Source organism: Rissa tridactyla, chromosome Z (assembly GCF_028500815.1).
Source record: "Rissa tridactyla isolate bRisTri1 chromosome Z, bRisTri1.patW.cur.20221130, whole genome shotgun sequence".
In the NCBI taxonomy this organism is placed as follows: domain Eukaryota; kingdom Metazoa; phylum Chordata; class Aves; order Charadriiformes; family Laridae; genus Rissa; species Rissa tridactyla.
In genome coordinates, this window is record NC_071497.1 from 1,669,888 (window position 1) to 1,693,753 (window position 23,866).

The following is a 23,866-nucleotide window of genomic DNA, read 5'->3' on the forward strand; positions in this document are numbered from 1 at the left end:
TCCAAGGTCAAAGATTAACAGCCGCTTTTTGTGTCTCTTAGGTGATTTCTGAACACAAAGCTACAGATGCTGCTGATAACTGCTTAAGTTAAATATTTGTAATCATTAGATTAACGAACATTAATGAGTGATTAGATTGTACAGTAGTATTAAACTGTTGCATATGATCATGTTAAAAATATGTGAGAAAAGCCAGTTAGGTTCTGAATTTTTTTAGTTCTTGAGGTTTTTGGTTTATTATGTTGGGGTTTTTTTTCTTAACCACGTGTTAACTGTTGGTTGTTTTATCGTGGATGATTTATCTTAAAGCGTGAAATGACTTTGTTAGGAAGGGGACAGGAAGGAAACTAAACCAGAACTATTCAGGTTGAAGTGATCTATCAAAATGTTTATGGGGAAAAATGAAACAAATGTTCAATAAAACTTTTAAATAATGCAAAGATAGCAGTGCAGCCATACATAACAACAATGTGAGCTGCAGGGAGTCATGAAACCACAAAGGGAAAAATTTATATATGCAAACATGGCATTTAAAAAGAATTACACTGCTGTTTTATCACATGGCCTGTATTTTATCTGTGTGGTTGCTGGGTTCCCTGCATACTTAACAGAGCTGTGGAAATAATACAAGTAAGTATCTGGGTATGTATACATGTCGTGTATCATGCTTCAGGCCATTGCACACTTTAGGGTCTACACATCCACTGTAAATGCAAGACGTGTAGTTAGTAGGTGCTGGTAAGCTATAGTAGCGGGCATCACAGAGGTACCAGAGTCCAAATTTCTGTTCTAAGCTTGTCTTCAGCTTTAGAATTATTTTTTTTCATTTTAAAAAAACTAACGTAAGGAAAATTCTACCCTTCTTTAGACCTTTAGAGAATGTAAACAGTCCCTTCTGCCCCTGTATTTTGCTGGCTAAAGTAGGAGCAAAAAAACCCCAAAATGGAGACAATCTCCGTACTTATAATTTCAGGCTACCCTTATTAGCCATTACTTTTCCCAAATCGTTATTGGCTGTCACCTTGGCTTTCTGTTTCTATGATGGCTTCTGCCATACACACATACAACTGCATCCAAATCAGTTCCTCGCTTCTGTGTTTGTATTCAGCCTAGTCATGTGCCATTTGTCAAGAGTCCCTAGGGTTGTATTTTTCACAGTTTTGGCTAATAAAAAGTGTCTCTTTCATTTAACTACACTGAATGTTGCTGTTGCATTTTCAGCTTCGCCAAGGCTTGTGGCTGCCCATGGATCACAGGCAGCCACGAGCCTTGTTGAGGCCTCCCATCATTCAGCATGACGATGCCATATGCTTGCAAGTGCAGGGAGCACCCAGCAAAACAAGTACCCTAAAGAAGAACAGCCTACCTCCATATTTGGAAAAAACAGCCTTATGTTGTTGCAAAACTGGAGAATGAGTACAGACAGTTGCAGCCAGTGAGGTTACTAGAGCATATTCTGTATTTGCAGCGCTCAGGATGTTTTCCTGGGTCAGTTAATACAGGTCACCTAGCAGCCACTTATTAAACCACAGTAAGTCAGAAATATTTAAATTACTTGTATGTACAACTGTGAGAAGAGAGAGAAAGAAGAACTGCTGAGCTAGACAAACTTCTCTATTTGGTCTTAGGAGAGTGAAAGGATTGTTGATGAGGCAGCAGAAAGTGTGGAGTAGGAGAAGCACCAGCAGCGCTGGTGCACACTTGGTTCTCCTTGCTTCGTGCTTTCAGAGAAGCTTGCAGAATGTCTTTTGCTGACCTTCCCTGGTGATTGGGGATGGTGGAAATAAAGGATAGACTCTATATCTCAAAAAACATCCAAGCGAAATGATACTTCTTGTCATTTGCTGTTACTGATTGTGGTGGTTTGGGCTGGACTGGCCACTGAAACGAACGACAGAGGCTCTCCCCAGCCTCTCCCTTCAGGGAGAGAAGGATAAGAGAGAAATAGACTTATGAGTTTAAGAGAAAATAAACTACTTTAATGAAATATTAATAATAATATAATAAAAAGAAAATATAATATAAAAAAATAAAATAATGAATTATATACAATATATACAATCCATATCGAGTTCCCAGGATGATGACCACATCACCGGCAGATGCTGCCAGTGGGATTCCAGACTGGAATCAGCGACAGATGGGAACTGGATTCAGGAGCACATGGATTGGGATCAAAGGCAGACAGACAGGATCCTTCTTAGACCCTTTCTTTCCTTGAAGAAAGAGGCTGACCCTTTGATGCCTCAGCTTTGACACCTGAGCATGGGGCAGATGGGATGGAATACCCTCTTGGTCAGTTTTGGGTCCCCTGTCCTGCCTGCTCCTCTCTGCAGGTGGGACCCCTCTGCGCTCTTCTGCTTCTGACCCTCCAGTGGGGCAAATAACGGAGTTAGCTGACGTTGGTTGTTATATATATAGCAATAAGCATAAGCAAGAGCCTCTCTGCATACCATCCCTGGGTATTAACTAGAAATGTTAGGTCTTATCACTCTGGGAGCAGACTACTGTCCGAAAAATATGCTGTTAACTTCAGAGAGTTCAGTTACTTGGAAGAGGCTTAACTGAAAAGTAAAAGTAATAAACAGAAAAGTAAAATTACCATTTTACCTCAAACCAGGAAATTCTATCTCTTATCCTATATAATTTGTGTTGTGCTCAGTTCACTATTACTTTTTTATCTTCAAATGTACGCACACTAATGTCTGTATAAATATCCTGTTTTCAGAGACAGGTAAGACACTAGAGGGACCAGAGATTAACTTGTTTTAATAGAGAAATGGACTTCTGAGAACACGTCGGGCGTGAAGGAAAGGGAGCTGCTCAGGTTAGTGGCTAATATAAACTACTTTTCAGTGTTCCTGTGACCTGGTTCTTTTCTTCCTCCTGAACATTACTCAGAAACTTCATATAGTGAAAGTAACAATATTTTAGATTTTAAAAACTTTACAAACCGCTCCATAGATTATGATGCATGTTTAGGCCAAGGACTGAATGAAAGGAATTTTGTTGGTTTTATTGATCAGCTGTGGAGTTGAAGATTTTCAGGCTGTCTTAAGGCTTCAGGGTGGTAAGTCTGTTATTGTTGTTAGGTTTTTTTTTTGAGCTTGGCTGCAGCTATCATTTTATTTTTCAGATACTAGGGGCCTTAATTTAATTTTTGTCAGCTTTATCTTTACTTATTGCTGAATGTGAGAAGAGTTCCAAAAAGATTTGAGTGTACTGCATAGACACTGAAATCAAAGCAGTATAAAAAAACCCGAAATTTCTCTGCCTGCTTCTTGTGTTCTCTTTTCCCTAGCTTTTGAAGATGTTCTTTTGATGCTTTGGAGGCGTATTTCAGCTAGTATGCTCTAGAGTGGTCTGAGGAAAGGATCTATGTTTTAATCTTCTACCAGTCTGTTTTGTGCCTGGGATACAAGGTTGTTTTGTGTTTGTTTTTTTTTGTGCAGACTAATTTGGAACCACAGAGAGGTTGCAGGGAAGGGATGTTGTATTTTAAAAATAAGAAGAAACCTTAACCTTGTAATCAGACATAACAATGTAAAATTGCTGTAACTATCTCTTGCGCCAGAGACTGGACCTCCTTTACCAGTTGAGTCAAAATGTTTGTGTTATTTTGTTCCTTTCAAGGTTAAGATGGTTTGCATATCTTCAGACATTAACAGATTTTTCACATGGCAGAAAAAGGAAAATAATGCCATGTTTCTTATTTTAGTTGATACCAGCTGGCAATGAGCAATTTTTTGTGAATTGGAATTGAAACTAGGAAAATAGATAACTTAATGAGCCAGGTCAGCTGAAGAAGCTGATTAGGTCAGGCTGTGCTTTCTGGATTTGAGCTGTTCAGCAAAATCTGGGTGTCGTTTTCCCAGGGGTTTTGGGCAACGTTACCTGCTTTGTAAATTCTGAGGTATTTTCACTTCAGGATCACTAGTTACACATCAAGGGGATATTTTTTCCAGTTACTTCATAGGATGCATATATTATTATTTTTTTTTAATGTATACCTTGGTTATGTCTGCAGAGTAACACAGACTGCTGTAGGACTGTCAGTAGTCGCTTTCTATAAATGCTGCTGCACTATTTCCAGCACTAAAAAATAACTGTGATGCTTTACAAGGTGACAGTTAACTCTGGCCACTGTGTACTAATGTGGAGAGCATGGAAGACGTGTATTGTATCCATGAGTATGACTCATTTGTCTAACTATTCTTATGTTGTGTGTGGTATAAATTCAAGGGATTAACTCTTGCTTCAATCTGTCCACGTAGGAAAAGGACCAGGGAGGTAAATTGTTAACTCTTGTGCTACTGTTTAACCATAGGCACAATAAGGTAGTAATTGGTTGAAATAAGTTTTAAAACCAAAGCTGGATATTTGAAGCAGCGAAGCATGAAATTGTGAGATTTGGTTCTGTTGAAAATTACTGATATAAATATGTATGACACAGTTTTTGCAGGTAAAGCCCAGAGGCTGTTGTGGCGTGGTACAATAAGTAGGGACATAATGTTTTCCCGTACAGTGGAGCACAGAGTTCCTCAATGCTATTACAGAGAGGAAACATACATTTACTCTGACACCATTCAGTGCCTGCTTGTATTTGGGGAGGAAAAAAAAAAGTCCTGCCTCGAAAAGGATTAATGAACTTGTTCATGGCAATCTTTGGACATAGGTATACTGTCTGCTATTCTGCAGTTGTTGTAGTCCTGCCGAAGGAGTTCAGATCTCCACACTGGGCTCTGCATGTCCTGAGGAAGGTATGGGCACGTCCTAAGAAAGGAGAAACTGGAAGATAGCTGAAGTTATGAGCGCAGACCTTCTTCATTACTTTAATCAAAATCTCCCTAGTTCTGTGTTTCTTTGGAGAAACAAGATATTAAAAGATTGTGTTTTATCTGGGCAAGTGGAGGAGTGGGTCAGTTGGGTGCTAAGGCAGTATGGGACCTTCTGAAATAGGCAGGTCAGTAAGAAAGAGAGGTGAAACTTAGAGAAGGGTCCGGGAGTAGAGAACCCATGGGACTGTTGGTGAGGCCCCCGAGGGATTCCTGTTAGGAGGAGCCAGATGAAAGAAACAGGGTGTGTGCTGCATTCTGACTACAGCAAATCTTTGGTCTTCTACTGAAGGAGAAAAATGAACTTTTAAACTGCCTTCATAGAATGACGTTTAACTTAGTCTTTAAATCCCTGGAAAAGGCTTATTTGTTTGTTTCAAATGACAGTTTTGTAGTTCCTCAGTGTCCTCGTGTGTTTCCCAAATGCAAAGTGTGTTTCTGGGTGGCAGCTGGGAGCAGGGAAGCATGGTCTGCCCCCACCTTCCGAGTTGAGGCTTCTTGCTGAAGAGGAGGGTTTCTGAGTTCAGGGGTCTCCATTGGCCGTGCTGTGGACCAGGAGGCCGGGGAGATGCGCACAGAGCTGTGGGGTGTAACACTGTCGCCCTTGCCACCTCCTCAGCGTCTCCCGCACCAGGGATGACCCGGCCTCTCCCAGAGAAGCCCTCCTGACCTAGACTCAGGTATCCGTTCTCTTTATGCTGCTTTGGCCACTCTGCCCAGCAGAGAGGGACTGAAGTGCAGCAGAAGAGAAACAGGCTCAGCATTTATTGTACAAGTGAGCGTGGTCACTAAACAGTATAAATTGCTTGTCACAGGTCAGCACTTACTTCTATTAAGGTGCGTTACTTAAGTCAGGCAATTATCAAGCAAACAGTGTTTGCATTTGCTAATGCAGGCTAGTGTGCATTTTTTGATGGAAAGCATTACAAGGAAGCATTGCATTACAAATATTTCTTACAAATAAGAAGCTTAACTTCGATGGCAGGCAGGGGTTGGTGACGTTACCTGCATCCATCCTTGGAAAAAGGTGGATACAATTGTCAAACGTGGGCAGCATACCAGAGCAAAGTGAGCATGAGCTAAAGTTGAGGATAATTTTTTTTTTTTCCCAGAGTGGACTTGTGGTGAAGCGTCCTTTTTCTGATAACCATGTACATTTATTTAGATTTACATTTCCTCTCAGACTGCACTAAGCTTTTTAAATTCTAGGTTTTACAGATGTCAGCCGTATATTGCTGTTTATTCCTCTTACCCATCTAGACTGGAAAACTTCCCGGAGAGAGCTTTGTTAAAACAAACGGAAAATGCCCTTGCAAACCCTTCTGGCTTTCACAAACTGCAGTTTGAAGTTACCCCATATGAACCTGTTAGGGATAGTGTGACAGACCTTTCTTGTTTGGGGTAATTCAGGCATTTCTGGTTGTAGATTAATTCTTTCTCTTCTTTTCATAACACCACTTGCAAAGTAATGGCAACTACATTTCTAGGTACATACATGCTAACCAAAGGAGGTGGCAAAAGTAGTTGTGATTCTCTTTTAAAAATTTTTTTTAACAAACTGGCTGAGGCTATTAAGTAAAGTCAGAAATAGGTCTGCATGGCACAAACCAGAAAGAAGCAAATTCCTCAACTGCAGAATTGAAAAATGTACTGCCAGTGTAAGAATGAATCAGCACAAGAAAGCTCCAGAAAGGGAAATCAAGGCAGAAAGATACCTACAAAGTGAAAATGACTTTTGTCTGTCCATCTCCCCAGTAGTCTGAAGACGGGAGCATAGATTGAGCCGTCCCTTGCTGGCTTCTAAACTTCTGTAATGTGTCTTCATACCTCGTGGGTCGCCCACAAAGGGCAAACGAGCAAGATGGGCAGCAGGGAAGGACTTTGCTTTTTTATTTTGCTATAATACTGTTGCTTTCCTCTTCAGAAAATAAAGCTGTTATTATCCATTAAAAGATGCTACTGTGCGGGACGGGACGCTCGGCTGGCTGCTGTGACGGTATCTGACTTCCTAAACTTGGGCTTTCTATTTATGTGAGGCAAAGTATGTGCATCAGATGCCCAAGTACTGGTGTTATGTCAGGTCTCCCAACCTTCTGTCTCATGAAGTATAAGATAAAGATCGACAAACTTTATCGAGGCATTATTAAAGGACAGGCAGCTTAATTAATATTGTAAAGAAGTCAGTGGAAGGATTATGCAAAAGTGGTGTGAAAGAAGAAGCCGCTGTACCAGCTTCTGATGATTATATTTTCAAATTTCACATAAAGCTTTTGAGAGCTGAGATTTTTTAACAATTGTGAACTTCTGTCTTTTAAAGCTCCCATTTAAGCATTAATTGAGATTTTAGTGGACCGGAACTGAGTTCTCTGAATAGCTATCCTAGATATCAGTTTCCTTGCTTTTTCTTAAAAACTTTGAAGACCAAATTGGTCTAAATTGATGTTTTCAGGTCCTGGAATGTTTTCACATACTTTTGGTTTGATGAAGATCCTTCTGGGAGCAAAGAAGTGGAGGAAGAATAGGAGAAAGGTGTAGAGGCAGAGCAATCTGGTAGTGTGAAGCATCAAGCAGGAACGGAGGGTAGTAGTGGAAAGTATTCCCTTTTCTATTTGCCAAGTAATGCAATCTTTCTAGGTGATTGTCAGAGTGCCAGAGAGACTGCTGTGTTGCTGGTCTTTATACAGTCTCTCTGGGAACGTGTTCTTTTAGCCTCGGGGCCCCTTTTTTTCCTTTCTTTTCCCCCCCCAAGGATGAACCCTGTAATCATCGCTGCGTTGCTGGTTTCAGCTGCTTGGTTTTATCCTCTCATGACTCCTGTGCAAGATTTGGCCTCCTTGGGAGGTATGCAGAGAGAGCAGAAATTTTGCAGGAACACATGGTGACCTTTTCCAAACAAGCCAATGTTTATTAGTCAACTTGAAAACAGCACGTTCTGTTCTTGAGCTGCAGCACTGAAAAAAAACTTTTGTCTGTGCTGGCAGGGTTACCTGCCTCTGCCAGACATGGCTGGGATTTTGTCTGCCTTGGTGTACGTGGAGCAGCCGAATCCTCAGCCAGATACGTGTTTCATGTCTTAAGTCTGTTTGCATGTTCTTTCTTTGAGCAGATGATAAAAAGTAATGTTTAGACAGCTATATGTTGAGATAATTAGTTTAGAAGACTGGTTAGTTTGTGTCAGCTGGGACTTGATCTAATGGGTGCTTTTTTAGTCCTCTGTCCTAGGGAAATATTTTAACCTGTGTATCAGTGTGTGGATAAACTGACAGGAAGATACATTTCCTAAGTGTAATTTAGGAATTTCCATATCCAACATGGGTATGTGTCAGCGTTTGCCTACTGTTGAGCCCCACCTGGAGAGGGAAGACTCTACGTTTACTATTAATGCCATTTATTTTCTGTGTGCATGGAAACTTGTAAGTAACATGATTAGGCTCAATGTCATAGTTGATGGTCTTAGTTGCAGAGGGACTCAAGGTTGAATGGTCGTGTGATCTGACTTTGGGATTCATTTGGTGTGCTGATGTGCTCCAAGGAAAGCATGAGGTGTTACGTTTAGGAAGAATGTTCCCCCACAGCCATTCCTAAAGAAGACAAAGCGGGGATCCTGTTTGTGTTCCGGTGGATGCTGCAGTGGTTGCCCAGCGAAGGCTGCTAGTCTGAGGGGCAGAATGCAGGGCAGGAGCTGCAGTTACTGCGGGCAAAAACTTTGTAGGAGCTGGACTCTGGGGCTTCGCAGAGGGAGCTCGTGAGGTCTGAGAGCAGACCATAGAGACGTTCATGCAACTGTCTCTCTTCTGAAGTTGGGGTAAAGGAGCAGAATTCCAGTTTCTGACATTAAAAAAAAATATAAAAAAATCTCTGCCAAAAGTGGTTGGAAATCTCCTTTTGTCAGTCAGGGTATGGATTATTTCCTTGCCATGAATATGGGGGTCTCCGTGCTCAGCTATGGAAGTGCTGGGCCCTGGCTGATTTACAACGGTTGCTATCAGTTACTCTTCTGGAAGTTACAAAATTTTAGTATTGAAGAATATCACCCTATATTTTGCAGGATGACATTGACAGCCCCCAGCCCCACCCGCCCCAGCTTCCTTGTACTAATTCCCTCTACTGATTTGAAGTATAACTTTTTTGAACTGGCCTCAAATCAAAATGTGACAAAAATAGTAATTGAATGCAACGTTTCAGAAAAATAGTGATTAAAATCCCGATATTTAATTGTTTAAGTAATGTTTATGTAAACTCACACATGGATTTATATGTAAACACATTTATATGGAAGAAATTTGGTCTGTGGGATGTATCATGATGACTGCATTAGAACTAGAGGGGCAGTTCAGACTGCAAATTCATCTAAATAAAATGGAAGAATATTGTAAAATCTTAAAATTGAAACTTTGCTAGTAAGGGGTTTAATTCCATCAAAATTTATGAAACACAGCTTTTGAAATGCAAAGGCAAAATGAGTTTTAGTGACAGAATCTGATGAATATAAGATACTCTTATATGGATAACTTGACAGGAAAGGTTTTTTTATAATTAGGATAATAAATCCCATGATGTATTGATTTAGCAGGATTACAATGTGTCAAGTAAAAGAAAATTTTGGCATTTATAATCAAATTTTGGGATGGTTATTTTGATAAAACTTTTGGCATGTACAGGCTAAGTAAAGATAATAGTGGAACTCAGTTTTCATGCAAGCATTAGATTAAACCAATAGAATATTGTACACCGAATTTACTGTGGGTGATATATACCCTATATGACCAATCAGCGTGAATAGCTGTTGGGGGGCAGATGCTGGAGTGGTTCTTGGAAACTGTTCTTACAGGTATGTCTTGATACCTGCTTCTGACCTTAATTTAGGCAAAGAATGAGTAGCTCTTTTGGTTTTTATGATAAAAACTCAACTCCCTGTAATATTTTAATGTGATAATTTAGCAAGATAAAACTGACAAAACAATTTATTCAGGTAAGTCCTACCAGTCTCCAGTAATCTTGGTGAGAAATTTCTGAACTATGGGGGGCTGGCGTTCAAATCGAGTATCTTTTTTTTGATGTGCTAATGCAACACCACAAGTTCTTTTTGTCTTTGAAAACTTTAAGTATACAAGTTTTAGTAAGCAACAGCAATAAACTGCAGAGGAAATCCTGGCGATGCGTGCAGCTGAGATTTTTGACAATAGAAAGTGCAAAGAAAGAGGAGCAGGGAAGGCAAAATTGGTATTGATGTAAACTTTGGTAATGTCAAGGCAGAGACTGGTCAGTGCATGCAGGTTTAGGAGATCTTCTGCTGGTTGTCCTGAAGGGTTTAAAGGAGGTAGCTAAAAAAGAAGAAAAATTCCGACAAAAGCAAAAAGAATTTAAATAAGTTTATAGCTTCAGTTTCACCTGCACTATGCTAAAGCAAGAAGCAAAAATCCACAGGACTGACTCTGCCAAGGAGTGGGGCAGCTAATCTGCAGGGTTTTTTGGGATGTAGGATACCTACATAAAGACAGGAAATTGACATCCCATGCTAACACAGTCTATTCAAAACGTAGCTGGAAGAAGTAAATTCAGGAATTTAAAGAAAAGTGAAAGAATGGTTGCTTTTTATTGAAGAGACAGCAGGAAGAGTCTCTCTTTTAATAGCAAATATTGTCCTTTAGTTATGGAAAATGGATAAAATTGAAGATCAAAAATCTCTGTTATAACATCCAGTACCATGTATTATTAAGTCTCTGGAAGAAACAGAAAAAAAGGAAAATGCATGTACTTGAAGATAAATGCCTAAAAATAAGCATGTGGTATGCTAACCTCTTGTGAGACCAAGAAGAAAAGCAATATTTTAAAAAACATAGAGAGTGGCATTTTTTTGGTGTAGTGTTTTGTTTTTTTTTTCTTCAAGCATTTTCTTACAGCTTAGGAAGCAAATTTTTAACCCCTTCACCTTCCTGAATTATTTAGATTTGAAAACACAAACAAACAAACACATTAATTCATATAATGTGTGGGTTTTGGGTATTACGAAATATAAAATAAGAACTGCAATTAAAAAAAGGAAAATAGATTGGACCACAGTAAAACCGAGAAGCTAGATATGATAGACACAGGGGAAAAAAGGTCTGTAGTCTAAAATTCAGTGAGTTTTTTTTTTTTTAAAAAAAACAATTCTGAACGGGCCCCCTCCCAACTTCCCTTCATAAAGTCTGCTATTGACACAACATAAAACACGTTAGAAGGGGTGAGAGATATTGTTCACATTTTTGTACAGATACTTAAAGGAAAAGGATTCCAAACATGACTATGCTTTTGTTGTTAAGGAAAAAAAATTCTTTTAGAATTTTGATATACAAAATAATGTTTTCATACTACTAACTAATTTACTACTTACTGATGATTCTTTATTGGAAGGGTGAACTCAAACACCCTGCATGTTTTTTGCTTTCTGTTGGTTTGGGATTTAAGGTCAACGTGTAAAAACAACAGAAAGGAAAATGACCGAGCTTTAAAATAAATGTAAGGGGATTTTCTATGAATTTGTCCATTAATGCTTAAAAAAGAACCCCCGCAAAGAACCGAACAACAAAAGGAGGGATTCAACCAATCCCCTGACATTTAGGCTTTTATAAGGCGTTTTGGACCCTGAAGACCGGAGCATTAACCTGAGGAATACAAACAGACATTCCTCAAATCGAGAGTACTTGTCAGATTTCCAGCACTGCTTTTATCTGCCCGAATCCCTGTTTATCAGTTCAGATCTCTCTGAGTTGAGTCCCTATTTATGAGCATTTTTCACATATCGGTGTCAGTTTAACTGTGGAAAAATGTCTAAAATCCCTGTTTCTGAAGCCACAATATATAGTATTTTCGCATTCCCCCTGAACAGCTCCTTCCGAAGAGGTGGCAACAGATCACAGTTCAGCAAACTATGTGACATAAAGCCTACCTGAAAATGCTTTACTGATGCGTTGCGTGGAGCTCAGTATTGTCTCTGTGGAAGATGCGACACTCTGTAACTCTTGACCTGATAGTGGCCCGGTGCACACGTTTGCTGATAGAGCACAGGGCAAAATGTAATTCTGTGCCAGAAAAATCAGAATTGCATTTGGCAGAGTTTATTACTGCCTGCATGTTTGCATTTGAGTGTGCTGTTCTAGAAATAAAAAGAAAAATTTGCATCAGCCAAACGCTGCAGTTATGATTTTGCTTTTTTGCCAGCTGGAAGAAGCGGAAATGCAACCTAATGGCCATGTGTCTGCTTGTTCATGAAGAACTTTCTCAGGGACATAATTTCTGTGTTAGTGTTTTTTAAAAATATTTTTTATAAAGTATTTTTGAGGAAAAAAAAATAATTGGAGGACAGAAGTTGTGTAGGGAGTTGTTCACTCATGGTGAACTCCCATCTCCTAGGTGGGCTTTTTTTGCTCACTTGCCAAGTTTAGCTTACTTGAAGGTCACAGCTGCTGTGGAGCAGCCAGAGCTCAACAAGAAATCCGATTGCTGCATGGGGGATGAATGACAGAGCTCGTACCTCCTTTGCTTTCAAGACAAACACCACTCAAATAGTGCTGGGAGTATATTTGTAAGTTTAACTTCCACAGGCTCAAGGTATTCTTGTTTTTTTTTGCCTATGAAAGGAGTGAAAATATTTTCCCCGGCTGCAGAGCTGAACAAGGAAGAAAGCGTCGTGTGAAGGAAGCAGCTGTGTTACAAACGCGTATGAAACATTTCTGCTTCCAGGCATGTATGAAGAAAAGAGTCTTGCTAAGAGGAGTAAGTGGTTTAAATAGGTAAACAGAAATAATTGCATGATCTGCTTCTGAGAAGAGCCTGTGTGAACTTTTCTGTCAGAATATTCCTGTTCATAGGAACTAACGTAATAATGTAATAATTACTTCTCTGGTGTTTAGGGATTTTTTTCCCCCCTTTTTAAATCTTTTTGTCCTACAGTCTTCCTGTGCTGTGATAAACCTATTTTGTTTGTCTAGATTCCAGTAGCGTTAAATGTCTTCTGTTAACAGGTAACGGGTTTCTGCGCGGAGGGTGCTAATCCGCATGCTGGGAAACCTGGATGCTGCCACTCGCTCCCTGAAATCATTTCAACAAGTCCTGTTTTTCTGATTCTGCTTCTACGATAACAGTATACTTTACTTATCAGTGTTACAGTGGTAAAATTTATTAACCACCAATTTCTCTATGAAGTACTGTAGCTTCAACAGTAAGGATCTCGGCTTGGGTTCACCAGCACCAGTATTGACGCGGTTTCTTTTGGCAGTTTATTCAGCTGGGGCTGAACTTGGCTCCACAGTTGAGCTACCTAGGTAGCTTGAGTTAAATCTCAGCCAGTTGCTGCTGGTGCATCACACCTAAAATGGACTGAATTTCGGCCAAGACTAGGAGACTCGATTCTGCTTTTGGAAAACCGTGTAGCTTATTGATTAAATAATAATAAATGCTGAACTTTGCAGTGTACCGTCATCCAAAATGAAGTGCAGTACAAATTTACTTCGTTAGGTGAGGTGTCTGGAGTGGAACAGAGTCTCAAAATAATCATCTTTAGTTAAATGAGGCAAGTGCTCCACTGTGGAAGTTTAATTTATGACTTTGACCTCACTCTAGTAAAATACTTTAACATCTGCCTAATTTTAAGCATATAAGGGAAGAGTTGCATGGGTTTGTATTCTGGTGCCAAACAACAGCCGGTCCTCATTGTTTCTTCACTCCCAGAAGTATTTTTGATCCTGCTGATTTTTTACTCAAACCCAGTAGGTGTATTCTGAATCTCTGTTGAATAGATAAATAATGAAAATAGTGAATTTCACTGAATTAGAGTGATTCTTCTCTGGTCATTCTCTGAAAGCAAACATTTTTCTGCCTATGCCTCTTCAGAGAAGTTTTGGTTCTGTATTTTTAAAGTTAATTTAAAAATAGTTTGTATTAAACATAATGTCTCATTAGTAACCTTCAACAAATGCACATTGCTTTTCTAAAAGTGCATGTGTTGGAATGTGTAGCCTGTATTTTCAGATTTATGTGTTCAACTGAGACATTTCCAGTTTTATGTGTAACAGCTAGGGCATAAGAGTAATGCAGTGGGGGCAGGGGGGATGAAAGCCTTTAAAATAATTCAATTCAACAGAAATTATCTATGAAAGGAATTCCCTGAAGGGAACACTAGTATTCAGTTCTAGGAAGGAAGAGGTGTATATATATAATATATATATATGCATATATATGTCACATTACATATATATTTCTTTAACTACTGAGTTGTCGGAGGGCATCTGTGCATGGAGCACTTCCTCGGGAAGTACTTCTGTATCATATAAACTTGGCAGCTAGGTAACTTGATGTGCTTAAGTTTAGATTTATTCCGTTGAGAGATTTCTGCCTCTTCCAGAATTGGGTTTCTTGGAAATAACTAAAAAAACTATGCATGTACCTTTGTATGTTTACATGCAGGGGTATGCGTATGCATAAAGTATATTTTCATTTGTGTACATCAATGCTACAATGTCAGAAACTTGAGGTTTCGCTGCGCTCCACTTATCTGGCACTGGGAAGAGTCTGCTCTAAACCTCTGTCTCTTCTCAGTGGTGATTTCATGTTTTTATTAGTTACTTTCCATGGCACTGTCAAACTCTGAATCTGAATTTCTTTTGTGCAATCAGCAAGGCAAAACATCTTATCACAGAACTGAGGAGGAAAAGCATATGCCATGTATGACACCAGGAGAGCACTGAGACATCCCACCATTCCTCTCCAAATTACTCAGAGGAGTTTGCTGATGCTGTTGTATAATTTTGAGAGCTTTGTTTATGAGTGTGGTGTGTTTATTTAGCCTCGGTCCTGTAAGGTGATTACCTTAAAGAACCAGGACAGAATTCTGGCAAATACTTTTTCTGCTTGGGATGAAGTGCTCGGTTCAACAGAAACGTTTTTATATGTGTCAAGTGTAGTGGAGGAGATGTGACCCAGTCTGTTGTCCTAAAATATAAGTTAATATGTTAAATAATACAGTTGTATTGCATTTTAGTGGCAAAACAATGCCTTATCATACAAATGGAGAAACTGATTCACTTGCTACCTTTCCGAATGAGGGAGAAGTGACGTGACTTTAAGACTGCCTTAAAGATCCAGAGGCTCTGTGCACAGTCATGCTCCTAATGCTGTGGATACGTGGGCATAAAAGTGGGTTTCTTCCTCCATGTATCCCTGAGCAGCTGGTCATGCGCACGATGTCAGAGGACTCTAAGGAGCAGCCTCCTTAAATTAAACACGGGACAGGGAGAAGAGCTCGGCTTGCTGCCTCTCAGAAGCTGGATGGGGAGAAGGATGTAAAGTAGGCAGGTTTTAAACAAGGGCTCTATTTATAGTCAAAAATCAAAACTCCTGCAGTATCTCAAATCTAGTAAGGAGACTCTCTGAGGTAGATGCCGTGTATTTTACTAGTTAGCCAGTATCTCACTTCCGTGGGCAAGACGCAATAGCGGTAGTGACAGAGCTTTTCAGCCACCCCTGTACTTTCCTCTCTTGTAGGGCATAAAGTGTGTTCAAGGGAGATGGAGATCTGTTGGAGCAGTGTTACGCATGAATAAACTCTGCCACTGTTTCAGTTGTATTTAACTGTATGGTTAGATAATTGTTCTGAAGGAAAGTCCAATGTGTTACGTAAGTTACCCTTCTTCATCCTAATCATCTGTTTAATTAAACTTACGAGCAGTCTTTGAGAGCAAATAGTTCTTTAAGGGTGCTTACAGGTAACGCTCTTACATTGCCTGTCACTTGAAGATTAACATTAGTAAAATGAAGCACTGCTTACTTTTCAAAGGATAAAAATTGTATTATAGCCGTATTTCTAGAAAATATTTTGAACGTGCTTTTCAGGTAACCATAGAGGCATAAGCCAGCAGACTGTTCCTTGTGACTGATGAGGAACACAATACTAATATTACTGACTAAACTGCAGCTGTAGATCCTTCAGAAGAGTGTGCTGCTGTGACACTGGAATTTTAGTAGGACCTCTCTTCTGTAATTTCCATCCTCTGTTTCTAGCAAATGAACAGTTGGGATTTTTCTGTTGTTTGTTTAGGTTTTTTTAAATTAATCTTTTTGGCGGTTTCAGTGGCGGTTTATAAGTGAATGGCAATGCTTTTCCTGGTAATGTGTACGGTTTCAGAATTGTCATACTGGCAGTACTTTAATAAGCATCACTGATGAATTCTTACTGTTGTAAACATCTGTGTCTTTCGGTGCCAACAGTGAGCAGATGACTCAGATTGTTCCCTGAGTGCCCACTGAAATCTTAAGTGACTCCAAGGCTGTGTGTGCCGCAGCCAGCGCTAGCTAGCTGGATGTGATACCCTGTGTCTTCTATGAAGAGAAGTCGTTTGCTGCCATGTGAAGTTAAAAGCAGAACTATAGTCATGGGATTTCGATTTCCGCTGCTATAATTGCTGACTTTCCCTCCTTCCTTCCTTCCTTCCTTCTTTTTAAAAATGGAAATGGTTATAAGAATATCTGAAATAAGATAGATACCTGTCTGCGAAGTGATGCTCAAAGTATTAAGTCTGATTAGAGTACTTGGTAATTTCATACTGTTCAGGAAAATGTAGAAGATGATCTTGTGAGCCATGCAAAACTACTTGAGGGATGAACATATATCAAAATAACTTAATCTTTAAAATTTGGTTGCAGATTTTCTATTTCTTTTATGCTTATTCATCTTCTGTTTGCATGGATTCTAGCGGAAAAAGCAGATTGCTTTCTTTCATTATATATTTTGCTGGCAAGCACAATTAAGCAACTATTTGAAGCACTATCTTGACATTTTAGATTTGTGTAGATGCTGTGCTTCTCACTACATTTGCAGAGGAAAGTCATCACAACCAGAATTCCTAGGTAGTGGATGAGAACTAGTCTGAACACTTACTGCGTGTTTCATTGCTGCAGACTGTCTCTGATGGTTTTGGTCAGCACTTCCAGTCTCTGAATTCCTTTTCTGGTTGGATTATGTTCAGTGTTTCACTGCAGTATTAGTGGTCCCCTGTGGATGGCCCTGTGACTGGATACTGTATTTTCTGACCAAGATTTGTATCAGTAGCATCCAGTTGCACCTTCTTGCTGTTAGATGAAAGGACTTTCTTGCAATCTCACATGTTCTGTCATTTTCAATCATGACTGGCTATTTTCTTTGGGCCATGGAGTTTTGCCATGCTGCCGTACACCCTGATACCAGTTTTCCAACATGCAGTTTTCAGGGTTTATTGAATGTCTTCGAAGATGATGTGACTGGAGCTGAGGTGAAATGGTATTAATGCCAGAAACTTTCAGGTTTTGACAACTGTATTTTTACAAGATGTTTTAGAGGTGCATGCTCATTTAGGTTTGACCTCATCTTTTCTTGTGGGAGAGTGAGATTTGTCAGCTTTTCAATCTTAATGGTGTTTGTAGATATATTTTTTTTCTTCTTCAAGTATTTGCAGGGGAGGGGGAATTTTATTATAACTATTCAAAAAGCATTTTTATTGTGCATGTGTAGGAAATCCCAGTCCAAATCTGTGCATGTGACACCCATTCGCATTTCATGCAGAGCAGATGCTGCCCCTTTGGGTAGTTGTAGGCTGCTGCCTGGGTCTTGTTTGCCTTCGCTCCTATAGCGGGAGCTGTAAACTGAATCATTTGCAGTCAGCAGCTTTATTGTGAGGTCTCGATAAGTCTTTGTTTTAGCCACTGATGAATTATGAAAACAAATAATCCTTTGACAGGGCAATTGTCTGTAAAGAATTGCAATAGATTTGTCTTCAAATGTGTCAAAATGCATTTACCGTGTAATGTTAGAGTTCATAATTTGATAATGATGGCACGTAGCATTTTCTGCTGCGACTATAACAATATTTTCTCATCGGAGAACAGAACTAATGTAAGATCTGTAAGGTAATATAGCTTACTACAATTTTATTTTTGTCCAGGAGCAGAAACTGGTCTTAATTATGTACGTTCAAGGGACTGCTGAAACACTTAAAAATATGAAATGTGAAAGAAAATCTAGATGAGAAATAATGTTGACAGAGGCAAAATGTTGACTCGCAGTTCTCTTGGCATGCATTATTAAAATAAGAATGAAAGAAATATAGTGGCTTCGTGTTATAAATCTGGTATGCTTAAATACAGTGTGTGATCGCAGACTGAACAAAAGTCCATGACTGATGCTCCTGTTGGCATGCATCTAGCAGCAGTATTGTTGAAGCATATCAGGAAAGCGATCACCTGGGGGCCATCTCTGAAATGTGTAATTTTAAAATGCAAGATGCAGCCCTCTCCCTGTACACCTGAGGTGTCAGGATGTCTCTTGCAGTGCCACTGCAGCAGGAGGTCCCCGGTGGTCCGTCCAGCGGGGGCGAGGAGGGGCACGGGAGAGCTCTGGTACCCTGGGCAGGAGTGGGAGATCAGAGGCATAAACTTAGCCTTTTCCTTTCATGCCAGTGACAGCATCACAGGGAGCCGGTCTGATACAGCACAATTATAGCTAAAAATTTTCGCTGCACAGTGTCATTAAAACTCATGTTAAAAATAGTCATGCACAAAAAATAGTCATTTTGTAGCATCACTGAACAGAAATATTTCTGCTGAGGTTTTTCAGAGCATTCCATCCAATGCTTTTCAACACACTATTTAATGATCTAGAAGTAAATACATTTGCTGTTAATAAAATTGGCAGGCGACACATTGCAGAAAGGCATAGATGACAGCTTGAGTGACTTCAGGAAGTAGCCTCATTTTAAAAAAGAGCGGTTTTTAAATACAGTCAAAATTGTTATTTGCCTATACACTGAGGGATGAGAAATGCAGTTCTCAGTTCTCATCTCTGTAAGAGGGGAATAGTGTCCTGGAAAGGAGAAATCATAAAAGAGAAATAGGAGTCATAGTCAGCAAGCAGTTTAGTGAGAGAACCTAGTGTAACACTGCAGCAAACTGATCTACAGTGACCTTGAGACGTATGAAACTGAAGATCCTGCCTGCGAGGAGAGCTGATTGCAGCTGTGAGTAAGGAGCGGCTGAGAAGGACTTTGGAATATTGCACACATTGTCTGCGTCTTCAGGAAGATGTTGAAAAACAGTCTTGGGTTATCTTAAAAGCGATTTGCAGGCTGAAGAAAATGCCGAACAGAGAAAACCTTAGAGTTCAGCTTACCTAAAGGAAGGTGGAGAATGATTATAATCCAGGAATCCCTCAGGAGAGCAGAACGGGTCTCTTCAGTAGATTTTTTTCCCTGCAGGATTGCTCCTGGTGAGAGGAGTGGAAAGGGAGACAGTATCTTGCTTGGTTCCGCAACATTACATAAATGCGGGCACATCAATCAAGTGGGGAAAGAGCTCCCTGCCCTTGGTTCTTGTTATGTAAAAAGGCATATATAATTATTTTTAGTAGGATAATTAGCTTTGAGAGCAGCCTATCATGGCGTATAGCAGGCTTTCCATCCCTTTGCACTTCGGGAGGCTCCGTTTTGTCCAAGCAGTGGTGGACACAGTGTCAGGCCAGCGCGCGTCAGTGTGTGCTGCAGGGCAGTCAAGGCGTCTGGTTTCGTAGTCCCGTGAAGTCTTACGTTCTGAAGTTGGTGGGTCAGTGGAAACTTGTACAGGTTTTTCTGATCTTTTGTAAATATTATGAGGCAGAACTCACTGAATCAGACCGTGCTTGCTTCCCTGTTCTTCGTGATGTGTATATTATATTGTATGTTAAACCTACTCAAGTCTAAAGGGCATTCTTCTACAGAGAGCATATGATATCCCTAAATAGATTTGAGCATTCTTTTTAAAAGCTGAATTATTTATACATTTTATTTTCCTTGACATTTCTAGAAAGAAGTTGTATGTAGCAGGGATATACTGGCATTGCACTTTCCACTGATGCAAACATGGCATTTTTGACAGATCTGTACCTTACTTAAATGAGAAGGTAGCATTTAATCCTACAATTTATATACTCAAGTCAGGAGAACTTTAAAGCACAAGAACTCCTTCTGCACTGTAGACAGAATAGTTGTTTACAGCAACGGCAAGTCATTCTGCATTCATGTGTTTTAAGAGCTTGAATTATAGAATACAGTCTTCTATTTTCCCTTTTTTTTTTTCCTTTTTCTTTTTTTTTCCTGTGTCCCAAGCTCCAAGTTGCTGAGGGTCTAGTCGGAGAGGCGCTGAGCTCCAGCGAGGATTGTGTCACTGGTGGGATGTTGCAGGTTTCTGCCTTGAGTTCAGAACCTCTCAGAGCTGGACTCTAAAAGGATGGATTTCCCACATACATAAATGAGTTTGTTTACTGTTTGTGTCCTGTTACGAAGGTGTGCTGAACTGGGGAAAAACCATGCCTTCAGTCAGGACCCAATTATAAATGGGGTTGGGGTTAAACCATTATCTTTGCAAAACAAAGGAATGAGGGAAGGATAGTAATTTGAAGCTGCATATGCAACGCTGAAGAGAGGCTATTACACTTTATAGAAAACATAACTAATTGACATACAGCACACCTGAGAGTAGTAGAGGAAGGATAGAAATACTGAAATGCAGGACGGGGAGGTACCTCCTGGCCTCAGTCCCTTGAATATGGTTTATAACCAGGTCATCTTACTGCATTCAAGAACTAAGAGACCACCTGGGAAGCTCTTCGCTTTCTCTCTCCTGTTTCTGCTCTGGTCCTAGAAACGTATTCCTTGAGTAATGGGACACTTTCTTTAATGTTTCAGCCCAGATTTGGTCATGATTGCTGGTAATGTTATACTTTAATTAAAAAGCTGATCTTTGCCTGCACGATTTGTATAAAGACCACCATGGATCTGCTTGAGTTTTGATTATTTTTGTTGTTTTTTTTTAAATAGCTTTCCCCCTCCTTCCCCCCAAGATAAAGAAATATTTTGATATTGCATATTTTATTAGAGGTTGTTTTTTCTACGTTTCCTTGTATTGACATAATGTTTAGGAGCAACAGTTGCATATCGCTGGGCTCTGCATGAACAGTAATACCGTGATTCACTCTCTGCATATAGAACGTTTTTTGTTTGTGTTTTTTTTTTTTTTAATCCATCTGTTAGTTTTGTTCAAGTTTTCTAAGATTTTATTTAATGAATTAAAAACAAAAACCTGGCAACTATACCTAAGGAGCCTTACCAGTTGTTCGTAGCTTGAGGAAATCTGAGTGCCGGTCAGTACCACGCTGCTGTTTGGGTGATGATTGGGGCACGAAAACACCACAAATGCCCAGTTTCCACTTCGTGCTCCTTCAGGCCGAGGACATTGTGTAGTCGGAGGTAACTCTACCAGCTGTTGCTACCACTTTTCATTTTATTTTCCTATTGAATCCCAGGGGTTGAAATGAATCAGCAAAGTAGAGCTGATAAACATGTTGAGTTTGGAGGAATAATGCTTTTAAATAGTAAACGGCTATTTACTAAACAGTAAACCTTAACTAGAGCAGAGCCATTCTCTACTATTACTACTAATTGTAACCGTCACCCAAAAAAGGATATATGGCCATTATTTAGAAAAAGCACCTGGAAAGATCTTACTTGCTAAAGCATTTGCTTCAGTGATTGGTGATGCAGTGGTTTTAAATTAATATCCTGCCTCCCAGATCTGTTAGATCATATAATGAGTTTTACTGCATATATTGTACCTTATGCAGATTACTCGAGTTGAATACATAAATTTGTGCCCAGTTTATGGCTAGTAGCTGGATGCATTTTGGGGGATATGCAGTTGATAGTTGCTTGGCCAGGAAAACATTCAGATAAGATTAGGTACTTGTTGGAAGATAAACAGTTAATAATAGGAACAGGTAAAAGCAAAATAAAGATATGCCAGAAAGCTCAATCTTCGGTCTTTAAAGGTGTGGGCTGTTGTCTTTACGGTGTCCCGTTTAGGCCTGGCATTTTTGTGAGCATTGGGATTTCTTCTGGCTTGCAGAAGTGATGCTTTTGTTAGGTTATTAGGAATTCATCAGCACAAATGAGTTTATTAAGGATAACGTAATTCCTTTAAAGTTATCTCTTCTCAGAGCAGCTCCCTTCTGTGTGCCCCCACCCATGTTTAGAAACTAAAGGGCTTTGGAGATGTTCCACGTCGCTTGGGAGGGGCTTCATTCACCAGCAGATCTAATTGTCGCAGGAACCAGTCTAGAATCTGTTCCTGAGGTGTCCAGGAACTCCATCTCCTCGAGGGTCTGCTCTCTGTAAACTTTGATCCACATGTGTCATACAGTTCTTTTGATATCCCGAATATTGGAGTATCTCAAAGGGATCGTCATGATTGCTTCTGCCTGGGTAAGGCAATCTGCACAATTTTTCACTGATTTGTTCCCCAGAGGTTTTGGCAATATCTGGACACAAAAAGCTGACTGCCCTACATTTTCTTTCTGCTGGGTGAGAAAAGACAGCAGTAGTACAGCACATTTCAACTCTCAGTTTATGCCATCGCAATTTCATACAGACTTGAAAACAATTAATTGTCTAAAATTTTTTTGAAGCACTCTAACTCCAAAACTGATCTGTTGTTTTCTCTTGTGTCCTTCCTGCTGAAATGTAAGCAAATCTTACAGCTTTTTCATTGTTTGGCCCCTCATAGACATTGTGGTCTGCGCTCACAAATTGTAGATGCTCACAAATTCTGAGCATCAGAGATTCATCTGTTATTTAAATGCTCAGTTGCAGTTCTCTGTGTACTCTACGTCTCTGTTGTGGTTGTGTAGCTAGTAGGCAGTAGCTATTTTGCCTTTCAACTTGCATTTTATTAAATTTATACCCCTTGAGCAAAGGATGGAAAATAGTAAACCCAGTCCAGAGCTACTCATTAAACAGTTATAGTAACTGTTCTTAAATTACTTTTAGTGTGTGTGTCAAGCTTACATTTAATCATCTTTTAAATGTGTTTATATGTAATGCACTTTGAAATCGTCTATTCATAAACAAATGCACCATGTATATATTCAAAGTGAGTGGTTCATAAAAATTTTAGTAGAGAGGTAATGCACTCCTGTACATTTAAAATCATATTTAAAAATTCGCGTTCTCCCAGGAATTAGGTTGATTGAATATTTGATAAGGACTCCCCAAACTCATATGGCAGACTCTTCTTCCTCTCCAGCTCCTTCCAGAGACAATGCATACTGGGAGTCTAGCTTCTAAGAGCAAGTGCATTCATTTTTAATATGTTATCTAGGTTTATATACATGAAAGCAGAGGCTTGGAAGGGTTTGTAAACAAAGACCCTGAAATGCCTATATAATTCAATGCTTGAGAGAGAAAAAAAAAAAAAAAGTCCTGAATGAGATTGGACTTGGAACAGTTTTTCTCCTTCTGTATAGAAATAAGTAACTTGAGCGGTTTTAAGTTCAGCTCTGTTGAGTACTGATGGACACCTCTCACTTACTGTATTTTGGCATTTGGCATCTGATCAATTTTGGTTTTACTCTGTGCTTGGGAATAGTCAGTTGCCAGGTTTAATGTTTTGATATTTTTTCATCATTCCTATGAAAAGTTCTTCAGCGTTCTTGTGGGTTTCTGCATTCCTGGAAATGTTTTTAAAGGGAACAGAGGTACTATATGCTCCCTGCCCTTTCATTAAATCATGGATGTTACGTATGCATGTCATCAATAGAAAGGTATGAATGTAGAGTTAAGTGCAAATGTTTTGGACAGCATATTAAACAATTTGTCTGTGATATGTCCATTGTGATATAACCATGAGAGTGTATTTGGCTGTCCTGCCTTTTTAGTCTTTTCTAGACATTATATTTTGGCTTAGTTAGGTGTGAGTATCACTTGTGTTTCATTATTAGTGGCTGCAAGCTAGCTAGCGAGTTACGTAGTACCCTCCTCTATTCGTAGAGTCTGCTACCCAGGGTGACAGTCCTCCGCTTGTGCCTGTCCCCGTTGTTGGGAGTGCAGAGAAGCCACAGCTGAGAGTGGCTAATAGTGATTCCCAGAGTTCTTGAATCATTGTCGTGGACAACTCTCACAACACCTTATCAGAAGACTTAAATTTGAGAATGCTGG

At 39.6% G+C, this 23,866-nt stretch overlaps 1 protein-coding gene across 8 annotated transcripts in view; it reads left to right on the forward strand.

Moving 5' to 3' along the window:
• MCTP1 (multiple C2 and transmembrane domain containing 1) overlaps window positions 1–23,866 on the forward strand; it is a 287,127-nt gene that overhangs the window by 29,988 nt on the left and 233,273 nt on the right. The window contains exon 1 of one of the 8 annotated variants that reach the window (XM_054186278.1): window positions 12,580–12,593. The exons of the other annotated variants lie outside the window; for them this stretch is intronic. The gene's annotated coding sequence lies outside the window, so the exon portion shown is untranslated. Of the gene's footprint in view, window positions 1–12,579; window positions 12,594–23,866 lie in introns of those variants that run through there. 8 annotated transcript variants of the gene reach the window in all.